The following is a 14,126-nucleotide window of genomic DNA, read 5'->3' as shown; positions in this document are numbered from 1 at the left end:
AAAGTATCTTCTACTGAGAACCGTTGTGCACGTATAATTGAAGCAGCAAATATTCGTAAAGATCTTGTATTACATAGATTACATATTTTAGGTAAAAATAGTATTAATAAATAATATCAACTTGCTTTTTAGTTATATTTCTGAAATTTTAGTTTTTCATGTTTTTTTTTTGTGATACGAGATACAGTATGATGATTTAATTATAAGAATTATATGATAAAATCTTATTAGGATTTAAAAAAATGAAAAATGAAGATAACGTATATATGTATACATAGAAATTATAATTTTCATCGAGAAGTTAGCGCGTGAACATTTACGCTGTGAGCCGATCTTGCGCCTCAGAGCGCGCTATTAAAATATCGATATCTTAACCAAAAATAAACTTACGAACATTTACAGAAAGGGTAGACCTTGAAAATGCCGTTTTTTACGGACAGCTTAAAAAGTGAAAAAAGCTTAAATTTTACTGTTTACTCTGGGGAAAAGTAATAAAAGTGCCCAAAAATTAAGAAATAATTTTAAAAAATCAAAAAAATGTAATAACAAAAAACACTTCACGTAAAAATGCTACAAAAGTATATAATATGTCTTAATAAAAAAAATAACTGAAACATAATAAATATAACTGATTTTTACAATTAAATTATGAAAAAATACGTAATATTGGTTAATATAACCAAGTTTTTTAATATTTCAAAACAATATGGCGCACATGCCCAAAGAAGTCAAATGTTCGTCACCTTCGACAGTGTTGCGAGTTTTAACCTTTTAAAGATCTGAAAATTTAATGAAAATTACTTACGTTAAATAGGTGGATGCAATCTTAATAGCTTGGTGGATATAACGAGTATCAGGGCCCTCACTTTTGACAGAGTTCTTCATCAAATAATCCTGAAACACTTCTCTGCAAAACGAGTACCAATCAACCATTGTCTTCAAAGAAATCCCGAACTCCACCGTCACAAACTCTTGACTAGGTGTCTTTAAATGTAGTAAAGTTGCCACAATCATGAATATTTTCTCTACCGGCAATCTACTAGCTTCCAAAAATGTCACTTTCCTTGCCGATAGAGTAAAACCACACCGTTTTGGTGCTTTTTTACCTTTTGTGACAAGTCTATTACACTTAAATTTACGTTCGGCGTTAATTCTTTACCGCACTTACACACCATTTGGTCTCTTATCACACCATGCTCAACCATAAAACTCATCACTTCACCTTCTTTTAATAGTCAACAATAAGTTAATAGTTCTTTAAATAGCAAGTCCCCAGGCAGCCAAATAACGTTTACAGAACGTTGAAAAGACGTCATAATTATCACCAAATCACGTCAGTTTGTCACGTTTTTTCGACGTCGAAAGTCACGTGAATATGTCCCACCATAGCTGACGTCATTTTTATCACGTTTGAAATAGGTGATATAAAAAACGTAGTTTTTATGTCGTTCTTTTTTATATTATTTTTCATTTTATGGTATTAAAAATACACAATAATAATTATTCGTATGGGTATTGTTAGTATTGCAATTTTTGCAATTTTAACCCTTTGACTGCGGGAACCGCATATTTGCGTAATTTCAGTAGTGCACGAGATGTGCGAGAAACGCATTTATGCGACAGGGCTAACCGCTTCGCTGCGGTTAGCGATTATTTGCGGATAGACAAAAAATAATGTAAACAAAATATAAAATATAATGTCATCAGATGTTTTCTTATGAATGGGCGTGAACCGCCCACTTAAAGTGCCTCGAGCGGGATAAGTAGGAGGGGTAACTGAGAAGGTGTTTAGTATTGCGAATGCGTTAGTACCGTAAAGTGAAATTGTCGCTAATTATTTCGTTTTGTTTGAGATAAAAAATACTGGTAATAACTATTACATCATGCCGCTGCCACCAAAAGGGGTAAACATTATTCGATGGCGGAATTGGAAGAACCATAAGAACAAATGAACCCAATCATTTGTTTTACTACATTATTTATTATATATATTATAATAGTTCTAGAATTGGCAATAAATAGTTGAAATAAAATAATAAACTAAAACAAATGATAGAATTCCAACAATTAAGTCAACTGTAACCTAAAAGCCAAAAATATTTGCTTCACTGCGGGAGACGTCTATTAGCGCCGCAGTGACGAGATGCAAATACTCTCAGTAGCTCCGCAGCGAAAGGGTTAACTGTTTTAAATTTAGCTTATAGGCTAAGGCTAAAGTATATTTACTGTGTCAAAACTGAAACAACATATAAACTAATAAATAATTTATTAACAAATTAGTTTAATTAAACTCGATAACACATAATTAGTTCATTAACAGAAAATATTCACCAAAACAAAACAAATAACCTCAAACCGTTTTCAAGAAGAACTATCACAAGAACTATTGCATTAAACTAACTCACAACTCATTTGAGAAAAACGAATAAAAATCTCTTAATTAACACGTTTCTTCAACTAAATATCTAAATGAAAAGTCCTTTTTCACCACACAATGCACGTAAGCAATAAATGAAAAATTTTCTAAGACAATTTAAGCTTATAAACGTCAATATACAACACATTATCAGGGTTTTCAACACATTCAGTAGTTTTGCTTTTAAAAATCAGTAAGTATATTCTTTTTAGGCCATGTAAATACAATAAAACCTGTGTTATCGGTCATCTGTCAAAATCGGCCACCTGTACTAACGGCTAGTTTCAAAATTCTCAAAACCAATTATATGAAGATTTCCTTATTTAAATAATCCAATTCGCTCTGAGCGTTAACAAAGTGTCAAAGCAAAATCGACCGACCTGCTCATGGTGGCGGTTTTTTGAAATTTTATCAGGACGCTTTGTGTATGTTTAAATGAGACATTTAAAAAAATGCCGTGTCCCGCTAGTGATATTATGTATTAATATAAACAGAAAATAAAAACGCACTTAATCTGATATAAATTCTTCTGTTTCCAATATTGATTATCAGTTTGATTTTGTATACATAACCTCACTATCGCAGTTTATGTCAATAAATCTTTATTAACGAAAAAGAAAATATTTTTGTTGCACTATAAATTACAGTATAAATTAATAACTAATGAATTCTAACAATTGTATTCGGTTATTATCACTACAAAATAAAATATTCAAGTTTAACAAAATAATCCCATAAGACTCAATGTTAAAACGTCCTGACAAAATCTGACAGCGTGTCACGTGACTGTAAGTAGAGGGGAGACGCACGGAGCCAATAATACCAGGTCATAATTATTATGACCTGGTATTTACGGCCATCTTTATAATACGGACGTGTCCAAATAATCTCGTATTTTTAAAGCCCGTTTCATAGAAATGTACCTGTTACCCAGGCAACCAAGTGACGTCATATAAAGTTGAGGAAACGTCAGTTTTTGGTTGAATATAACACGTGGTTGAACATTACATCATATAGACGTCTTTTGTAGGTGATTTTAAATACGTAAGATTAATGACGTTAAAATGACGTTTAAAAAACGTTTTAATTTCAGACAGCCTAAGTCTGACGTCACAAATTGGGACGAGCTTGCTTGTTTGTATTGACTCCAAACAATTTCGTTTCGAGTAGGTATAACGCTAAATTTTCATAAGAAATTTCTCATTTCTTGTTTACGCGGTTTGTGTCTTGTGTAATAAAATAAGACTTTTCATTTAGATATTTAGTTGAAGAAACGTGTTAATTAAGAGATTTTTATGCGTTTTTGCTCAGTGAGTTAGTTTAATGCAGTAATTCTTCTTGACAACTATTTGAGGTTATGTTTATTTGTTTTTAATTAAGCGTTAAATGAAGATATTAAGACAGCTTTAAATTTAAGATATTAAGTATGCTGGATAATCTGTTAATAAATTATTGATTAGTTTCATATATATGTTGTTTCAGTTTTGACACAGTAAATAGGTATATATAACTAGTGAAAACTCTATAATGTGAGGGCTGGCACAATCATGCAGAATCAATGTTGCTTCTAGCCCACAAGCGATCTTAAACAAGTGGTAGTATATCTTCGACACACGGGACGTAGACCTATAGGTTTCATGTTACCTATTTTTTATACTATTTTGAAACATCTGAAAGAGGTCGCTTTTTGAAAGTATTAAAGACGTGATTTTACCGACTTACAAAGGTCGTCATCTTTGTGACGTTTGAAAAATTGTTACAATCTCGACGTGAAAAAAACGTACCCAAGTAGCAATTTGTCGAGGCGACAACGTTGTCTACCGCGTGGCAACGTTTTCTTACAACGTTGTTATTGCCTAAAAGACGACCCTATTCTGCACTGATTTGGTGGACGATTTTTGAGTTGTCTTGACGTTGCCTAGGCAACCTCCTGTTTAAGCAACATCGTTTCGTAACCGTTGCATAAGACAACTGAAGCGACTATAAAAAGCACCTGCGCGTGCAATGGTTGCTCAAGGAGTCAGACTAGTTATGTTTTTTTTACCTATATTTTTAACAACTGTATGGTGAATGCGAAAACCAAAAATAAACTGTTTTGACATCGTATTGGGTATTTAAATTTATATGATATAAATACATAAAGGACTTATTACCAGATGTGAAATTTATAAACGCATCTAAGATTACCGTCAAATATGGATATTTCACCTTTAAAAAACACACGCGCTGCTTTTTTTTATGACATTTTTGACAAAAAATATGCAAATTTAAAAAATCAAATTTTAATATAAAAGTCAAAATTTATGTTAAAGATGTTCTGTATAAATTTAATGTATTGATGGTGCTTTTAAAGTTATCAGAAAATGCCTGCATTTTTTATATTCTGTGTTTTCATTTTCTTTACATCCCAAAAATCTCAAGTAAAATCAAAATGGCGCATTAAACAATATTACCAATATTACTAAAAAAATACCTAATTACCAACCTTAGACGGATAAGACAACTTAGAAGTCCAATCGCCAGCCAAACCCGGCAGCGCCGACTATCAAAACCATTTTAGAACGCACCCTCTTATTGGGTGACAGAGGTCATGTGACCAGTGTCAAAAGTGTATTATTCTCATTAACAGCGTTGCCACATTTAGTAGATTTCTACTTTTTTGGTAGATTTTTGATATTTTTTAAAAAATTCTAGTAGGCAATATTTTTTAGTAGATTTTTGGTATATTTCAACAGAATTTGATCCATTTTTTTCGAATCATGAGGAAACTATAATAAGTCTTTTTGAAAAATTTAAACGCAGAATGAAAGACTGCATTATTTAGAAAAACCAAAACGTTTCTTTTGAACGAGATATTTGGAATTAAAAGTCACTAATTTTTTTCTTTTTTTCACCCCTGTAACGTATTAAAATAAACATTATAGAAGTTTTCAGGGACTTTCGGTCCTCGGTAATAACGTAATCTTTCTTTGTGCGTTTAAATTTTTCAAAAATACTTATTAGTTTTCTAAGGATTCGCAAAAAACGAAAACATTTAAAATACATTGAACATTTTAACAGACGACATTTTGCGCCTATCTCCTTAAGTTAGCTGTTGTTTTTATTATAAAAAATCCCAAATATATCCCAAAATACTTAAGTATATTTTAGTTTTTGATTTAGTAGATTTTAGCTAAAAAATGATAATTACCAGTTGGTGGTTTGGAATAATTAGGTTTCCAATTTTGTGGAATTGCTCTTGGGACATTTAAGACGGATGTGCATATCACTGTACTGTATATTTACATGGCCTAAAAAGAATCTACTGATTTTGTGAAAACAAAACTACTGAAAGAGTTAAAACTGACCTGGCAACCCTGTCTACCAAAGCAGATACAAAGATGGTTATCAAATCTCAAATTTACTGATAAAACAATGGAATGGAAACCAGCTATTAAAAAAACAAATAAACAGGTTGTTAAATAAATCGAAAATTTCTATCAAAATAAAATATACAGAGAGAGTCTGTAATTTGGAATAAATTCAATATCTCAAATACTAATTATTTTTTTGAAAAATGCTTAGACCCGTCGATTAGTATTTCAAATTGTCCTCTTTGACATACAATAACAATGTATACAGGGTGTCCCAATTTAGAGATATGACGTCATCGTTGATTTTCTTAAATGGCAATACTGTCATTTTGATAGCTATTTTGATAGGGTGTGTTAAGTTGTACATAACTGCTAAATATAAAATTTTTATTTTCTACCATTTACAAGATAATAAAAACTAACAAAGGTATGTCTGTAATTTGGAATAAATTCAATAATTCAAATATTAATTGTTTTTTTGAAAAATGCTCAGACCCGTCGATTAGTATTTCAAATTGTCATTTTTGACATACAATAATAATGTATACAGGGTGTCCCATTTAGAGATATGACGTCATCATTTATTTTCTTAAATGGCAACACTCTTATTTTGATAGCTATTTTGATAGGGTGTTTAAAGTTATACATAACTGCAGAATTTCAAATTTTTATTCCCTACCATTTACAAGATAATAAAAAATTTCAAAGTTATGAATCAAATAATAATTGAATTAAAAATGAATAACCATTTTCAATTTCTTGCCGCGCTGAGCAGATGTGACGTGAATTGTAAATTGTAGAATTCCCTCATCTTCCTTAGTCTCAGCATCCGTATGGCTTGCAAATTGTAGAAGCCTCGGAGGTGTAACCAGAGAAGGTTCCCATTGTTTTCATTCTGGTGGGATATGTTATATGCCATTAGAGTGAAAACTTAGTCTAATAATTGAATTATTTAATTATTTAATTATTTCAATTAAGCAAATGCTCATAATGTTGCCCTAAATTATTGTCAAATAGTCAATGGACAACATTATGAGCATTTGCTAGATTGAAATAATTAAATTCAATTATTAATCGATTACTTGTTTTTCATAACTTTGTTATTTTTTATGATCTTGTAAATGGTAGGGAATAAAAATTTGAAATTTTGCAGTCATGTATAACTTTACACGCCCTATTAAAATAGCTATCAAAATGACAGTGTTGCTATTTAAGAAAATCAACGATGACGTTATATCTCGAAATTGGGACTTTCTGTATAGATTATTATTGTATGTCAAAAATGACAATTTGAATTACTAATCGACGGGTCTGAGCATTTTTCAAAAATACTATTAGTATTTGAATTATTGAATTTGTTCCAAATTACAGACATAACTTAGTTATTTTTTATTATCTTGTAAATGGTAGAGAATAAAAATTTGATATTTTGCAGTTATGTATAACTTTGGACACCCTATCAAAATAGCTATCAAAATGACAGGGTTGCTATATTTAAGAAAATCAACGATGACGTCATATCTCTAAATTGGGACACCCTGTATACATTATTATTGTATGTCAAAAAGGACAATTTGAAATACAAATCGACGGGTCTGAGCATTTTTCAGAAAATCCATTAGTATTCGAGATATTGAATTTATTCCAAATTACAGACTCTCTCTGTATAATAATTAGTTTAGCATTATAACATTTTTAAGTCGTTGCGATTGTTGAAAAAACTGAATTGTGATATGTAGTTGTCAAAATGGTAATAAATTAGTTGCCCGTATAACTACAGGTTGTAACATCGTAATGTCAGTCGGGGTAGGGGACGTTGGCCGAAACAACTGAAAATGCTCTCGGGCAACGTTGTAGACAGTGCATTTGTTTGTACTGACAACCAATGCGTCGAAAAATTGCTACTTGGGTAGATACGATTACGTTTTAAAATCGTCACAATTATTACGCCAAATCGATGTGACAAATACACGTGATTTCAACGTCAGTACTACGTCATAGAAACACGTCAATTGGTCATTTTTATGACGTGTTATCTACGTTATAAAAACGTCGTTTGGTTGCCTGGGTAATAACGGTCAATATAGGTCACTAATTGGAGTTAAAATCAGTAGGTCCACTGAAAAATGAGTAGACATGGTAACCCTGAACATAATAAGCATTAACCCGTTAAGCTCCTCCCATTTTGGTGACGTCAGACTTGGGCTGTCTGAAATACTCTGAAATGAAAACGTATTTTTAAACGTATTTTAACGTCATTAATCTTACGTATTTAAATACGACATAATGTTCAAACACGTGTATATATTCAACTAAAAGCTGACGTTTCCTCGACGTTATTGACGTCACTTGGTTGCCTGGGTCACACCCAAAACACGCCGTCGATCTTGCGATATACCATAGCCACCTTTACTTTACAAGCCATGAAGAGAAAAATGCAACGTCGCAATTGATGACGTCCGTAGTCTGACTTTCGGACTACCGCTTTCGCAACTACGATTTTAAAGTACAAATTCTGGTAAAATTTATAGTATTTTTTGAGTCGAACAAGAAAATATTATTAATTGGAAGTTTGTACAAAATAATATTAAAAGTAATTCCTTGTAAGTAACGTTTATTATACAAAAAAAAAAACAATAACAAGAATATAAACGGGATTCATTTTTTTCGAATCCTAAGAAAACTAATAAGTATTTTTCAAAAATTTAAACACAGAGTGAAAGATTACGTTAGGACCAAGGGCCCAAAGTCCCTGAAAACTTCTATGTTTATTTTAATAAGTTACAGGGGTGAAAAACTAAGAAAATTTAGTGTGATTTTTAGTTTCAAATATGTCATTAAAAAAACTTTTTATTCATTCTAAGGGACTTTTGGCTCTCGGTAATAAAGTAATCTTTTATTCTGTGTTTAAATTTTTCAAAAATACTTATTAGTTTTCTCAGAATTCGAAAAAAATGATTATATTTAAAATACAGGCGTCAAAATTTTGCATTTGGTTCCTTTCCCCTTAAAGTTTGTCGCACTTATTTAGAAACACCCTGAATTGATAAAGAACAAATCTAGGTGTTAAACATAAGCGAATTAATGAAAAAAACAGAATGTTAAGAAAACCCGAGTCTATAGTTGGGTTTTAATTTCAGTATTTTATAAATGCCCGGTACACCATAAAAATTTAACTGGTTAGCAACAATATTATTACAGCGGTATTGTTAAAGAATTAGGCTATAACATATTAAAAAAATCACTTAAATCTGCCAACAGGTTTAGGAAATATAAGACATTAAAAATGACAAAATTTTTAAGAGGACGGATTTCTATATGCACGCAAGTTTATATAAAAATATATTATATTGAACTAAAATCATCTTAATAACATACCTTTTAATGTTCTTTATAATTTGGAGCACGAAATATTGTAAAATATTTCAGTTTCTCTGTAAATACAGAGAAAATTATTTAACAACAAATGAGAACTGTCGGAATTAATCGGTCTACCAATAGATGTTGCCAAGTTTCAACTTCATGGCTTGTTAAGTAAAGGTGGCTATGGATATACCAATTTCTCACAAAAGTTGCCAAATTTAGGGGTTTGCATAAATATTCCAAATCAATGGTACGCAATTGGACAAGAATCCATGTTTTCATGTGAAATTATCTTTTGTCATCCACATGGCAACATGGTTTCGGTTATGATCATTGCAGCCTCGGAAATAATTAGTGACAGTACATAACCACGAAATACATAAAATTTGTTTCTAACCGTTAAAAGTGTGTTCTGGGAATCCCACAAAATTTATTTATTACAAATATAATAATAAATTACTATAATATTAATAAACCTAATCTAATCTAACCTAACGTAATGAAACCTAACCAGAACAAACTAACCTGGCCCTTGTAATAAAGCAGTAATTTTGTGTTAAAAATGGGTCAGAATAAGTAAAATGGCATATTTAAGAAATGAAAAACTTTAATTTTCATAAGAAATCATATTTTATATAACTATGGCAACACTGTTAGGATTCCCCTTCTTGAATTTAGGAATTAGCTTAGAGTATGGAAAATTTTAGAAAATTTTCCATAAGGGAATTAGGAAACGGTTGTCATTCCCGTCGTTTCTTGTTGTTTCATGCTCGCTCCCGTATCACTGCATGCTATAAATATAGTGGTGGAAAATGGCGGTGGTTTTTAAAAATAAGACATATTTTAAATAAATGGCAATTACATGAAAAATAACGCTCGCCCCCAATTAAAAACAATTATCAGTAAGTGAAACAGAATTTATTGGTATAAATTTTATATCCGTAAACCGTCTACCCTTAATCGGAACTAGAACCCTCAAATTTGCTTAAAACCCTTATAAACAAATTAATGTACAATTTTTTTAAGAAATTATAACTTCAAACGAGTATAACTTTAAAACAAATGAAGGTAAAGTAATTTAACAAACTTTGTTTGGAATTGATTATGCTTTAAAATGAGATCTACTAAATCTCATTTACATCCGTGGAAGCCAAGTTACGATCGATAAAGCTTCGAAAAATACTTATTTTGGAATTTGCACTAATTTTACAATATTTATCTTGAGTTCTAATTGTTGGATTTAAGTTTAGTAAACGTTTTTTTCTTCGATTTTTACGGAACAAATTTTATTTGAAACATTTTTTATCTCTTTTAGTTTATGTGCCAGAGCCTTATAAACGATTAAATTGTTTATAACAATTTTTTGACCACTCAGATCGAAATCTGTTTGTCCATCAGAATGGAGAAGGGCACGGTGACCTCTATTTGGCACATAAATTATAATGTAGGTATAATATTATGACATGTATCTACCTACCTGGCTCAAGGTCAAATATTTCGGTTCCCACACAAACAATGGAAACGACAGTCAGTTTCGCTTCTGTATGGTTAGTTATTCTGTGCCTAAACTATGTTGATATATGATATGGTGTAGTTACGATATAAGATAAAAAAACTGGAACTTACTTGCACATTTCCTTATTTTGCCCAATCAATACTGTTGTTCTATATTTTCAATTAGGATTAGGATAATAATTATGATTGTATCCGTTGAAATACCACAAACACACTAAAAACAAAAACGCAACTGAAACTGAATTTGAATTGACGAAATTATTAATTTATTATTCAGCTTCGGTGAATTCCCGAAAGCCAAATATTGCAGATATGCGGCTTTGTCTATCAGTCGTACCAAATTCAAATCGCTTGACCGGTAAATCAGTTGAACCAACACAAAATCTGTGTTAACCTATTAGGTACACTGTAAATAACTTACTGATTAATTTTACATATTATTTTTCATCAGTAGGTACAATCTACAAAGTATTTTTGTTATTAACTTATTTTCATATAGGGGCAGTAAAAAATGTAGGTACACTAACAAAAGAGGTTGTAATGCAAGTTAAAATAGTACACAAATACTTACCTATAATAAAAGTGTACCTACTTCAATTTACGACAAGAATTTTGATAATTTATTAAGTATCAGTTATCTTATTTTATTATCTGGTGTAAAATAGATATATCTAAAATAGGATATTAAACGACATTATTATTATAAAACCAATAACAGTGTACTACTATACATAACAGACCGTTATTCAGGAGCGTCATTTGAAATTTTGATAGGGGGGGGCAAGAATTATATATACAATACATTTATATGCAAACATAATACAAAAATGATGTATTTTTTGTAAATTTCAGTAATTTTCAGGGTCAGGGGGGGGCAAATGCCCCCCCTGCCCCCTATCAAATGACACCCCTGCCGTTATTATAATTTTAATGTTCCTAATATTATGGTCCCAGTAGAGAGAATTTTTTAATTGTTTTATAAATTACCTATGATCCGTTAATGGATTTTTTAGGAAAACAAAAATAAATATTTAATTTCGCCTCTGAAAGCTACTGAAAGGAGTATTTATTTTGGTATCAACAACAACAAAGGACCCCGCAGAAACCTTATGGGAAATGGCTCTCTGTCAAATGCTCTGAAACTTTGGGTAGTGCTTGACGTGTAGAACAAAAGACTCAATGGGCGCGTAGTTCCAAAAAATCATGATTTCAAGATATGAGCCTCTGACGTTATAGGTACAGTGAGGACGTTTGAGTTGGAATAAATTCATTTTCTCGAGAATGGGCGACCCTGGAGATAAAATACGAATCAGGTCGATTTTTATTTTTAAATTATAATTTTTTGGCATATATATCATAGATACTAGTGACGTCATCCATCTGGGCGTGATGACGCAATCGATGATTTTTTTAAATAATGAGAGGGGTCGTGTGACAGCTCATTTGAAAGGTTGTTCAATTCTCTATTCACTGATGTAAATATTAACATAATTATTTATACAGGGTGCCCAAAAATTTTTTTCAATGAAATTAGTTGAGGCAAAAAGAGGAATAGCTCCAGAACACTTCTATTTAGAAAAACGAAGACTGGCACACCTATTTATCTTCCATAGATAAATCGATTCCATCAATTATTGTCAATTTTTAGTACCGGTCATAGGCGTCCGTTTAGGGTAGGGAAACGGATATTTTATCGCTTAACTTTTCTGTGCTTAACTGTTAAGCATTTTTGACACTGGATTGTTAAACTATGGGATATTCTTGTATTAAAAGGTACTCTTGCTTTAAGTCATTAGGATAGTTCTTGAAAAATCGATTTAACAAATTTTTCGGTTTTTGAATTTGCAAAAAAAACTTTTTAGAAAAACGAAAACTGGTACGTTTATTTATCTTCCAGAGATGAACCGATTTTATCAATTGTGAATTTCTAGTATTGGTCTTGGGTAGATCAACGCAATCTCATAACTTGCTTTAATTTTTAAGCATTTTTGACAGTAGAATATTAAATTATGAGGTATTCTAGTACTAAAAGTTACTCTTGCTTTAAGTCGGTAAATACACCGTTTTTTTAAATTGTTCTTAAATTCAAAACACGAAAAATTTTAAAATTGATTTTTCTAGAAACCGGTGCATCCTACCGACTTAAAGCAAGAGTACCTTTTAGTACTAGAATACCTCACAATTTAATAATATAGTGTCAAAAAGGCTTAAAAGTTAAAGACAAAAAGTTATGCGATAAAATAACCGTTGCCCTACCCAAAACGGACTCCTATGACCGGTACTAGAGATTCGCAATTGATGGAATCGATTTATCTCTAGAAGATAAAAAGGCGGACCAGTTTTTGTGTATCGAAATGGAAGCGCTCTGGAGATATCAAAAAAACTAATTACAAGGCGTCATCTTCAAAGAGCTCTAGCTCCCTTAGGAAACATAGGTGAATTATTGTGTTAACTTGTCTTAAAATTATCTTAGAAATCTTAAAATTATATACAGGGTGTTCCATTAAAAAAAACATAAGTTTGTGTCACTCTGTCAATACGGGTAGCCCCGTATATTAGAAAATATTTTTAAATTATGATCCTATCTTTGTCCCACGTTTTACCTTGCATTTGGACGAGTAATTGGACTTTCACACTAGTGCCCCACCTTGTATAAGAAATAACTATAAAACCTTCCTGCCTCTTTGTAAATATATTTACATTAAGATTCTTGAAACATATGCAAAATGACATGACTCAGAACATCGTGAAATTTTTCACGAATTTTCTTACAAATCTAGGACTCCTGCCGTCTTACAAAAACCGGTTAACCTTCCTGCCGAGTACCGAAAAAGTATTAATTGCATTTGAGTATTATAACTTTTTAATGGCAGGACTCAGAAAATCACGGAATCAGGGTGAAAATTTTCCGCAGAATTTTCCAAGGGACAAGTATACGTAAACAGTAAGAGGCTTCATGCCAACATTTTTTTTAATCATTTTGAAATAAATATGTTTAATTTATTTAGTTGGCAGAACCCAGAAAATCATGAAATTTTTATTATTTTCCTTATATGTTAATTTTTGTAATGTTTGTTAATTTTTAACTTTATTCTTAATTTGTATTAATTGCAAAATGATATTTCTCTTTGTTTTTGGGCATACTAGGAGCTCGCTCCTCTGCCCTTATTTGATTTATCATAATAATAATAATAATAATAATAATAACCTGTGGGAGTTTTATGTCAGTTCTTCTATCAGGCGCGGCCCCCTGCGAATGGGGGATGCTTTCTGGGTATTCGTAGCGCCAATACCCAGAGAGTAGCAGGAATACTTGCCGTGGAACAAAAACTGACACCTGGCAGTAGGTATAAAATGCACACCCATGAGAATGGAGAATAATAATTTGTGTTTAGGATCGCTGCCTGGGGATCGCCAGGGCACGTCTGGAGCCGGCGCTGGACGTGACAGCATGCGGGACGTCGGTGGCAGGGTGTTGA

At 31.6% G+C, this 14,126-nt stretch overlaps 1 protein-coding gene across 4 annotated transcripts in view; it reads right to left on the bottom strand.

The window, feature by feature from the left end:
• Window positions 1-11,264, bottom strand: part of LOC126882041 (proton-coupled folate transporter-like) — a 174,077-nt gene extending 162,813 nt beyond the window's left edge. The window contains exons 1-2 of one of the 4 annotated variants that reach the window (XM_050646840.1): window positions 11,219-11,242; window positions 10,759-10,861 (exon numbers count right to left, since the gene is read on the bottom strand). The gene's annotated coding sequence lies outside the window, so the exon portion shown is untranslated. Of the gene's footprint in view, window positions 1-10,758; window positions 11,176-11,218 lie in introns of those variants that run through there. The other 3 variants (XM_050646841.1, XM_050646843.1, XM_050646839.1) reach the window with 3 other exon arrangements.
• Window positions 11,265-14,126: the final 2,862 nt, after the last annotated feature.

Source organism: Diabrotica virgifera, chromosome 3, assembly GCF_917563875.1.
Source record: "Diabrotica virgifera virgifera chromosome 3, PGI_DIABVI_V3a".
Lineage (NCBI taxonomy): Eukaryota > Metazoa > Arthropoda > Insecta > Coleoptera > Chrysomelidae > Diabrotica > Diabrotica virgifera.
This window is presented reverse-complemented; position numbering and strand designations above follow the sequence as displayed.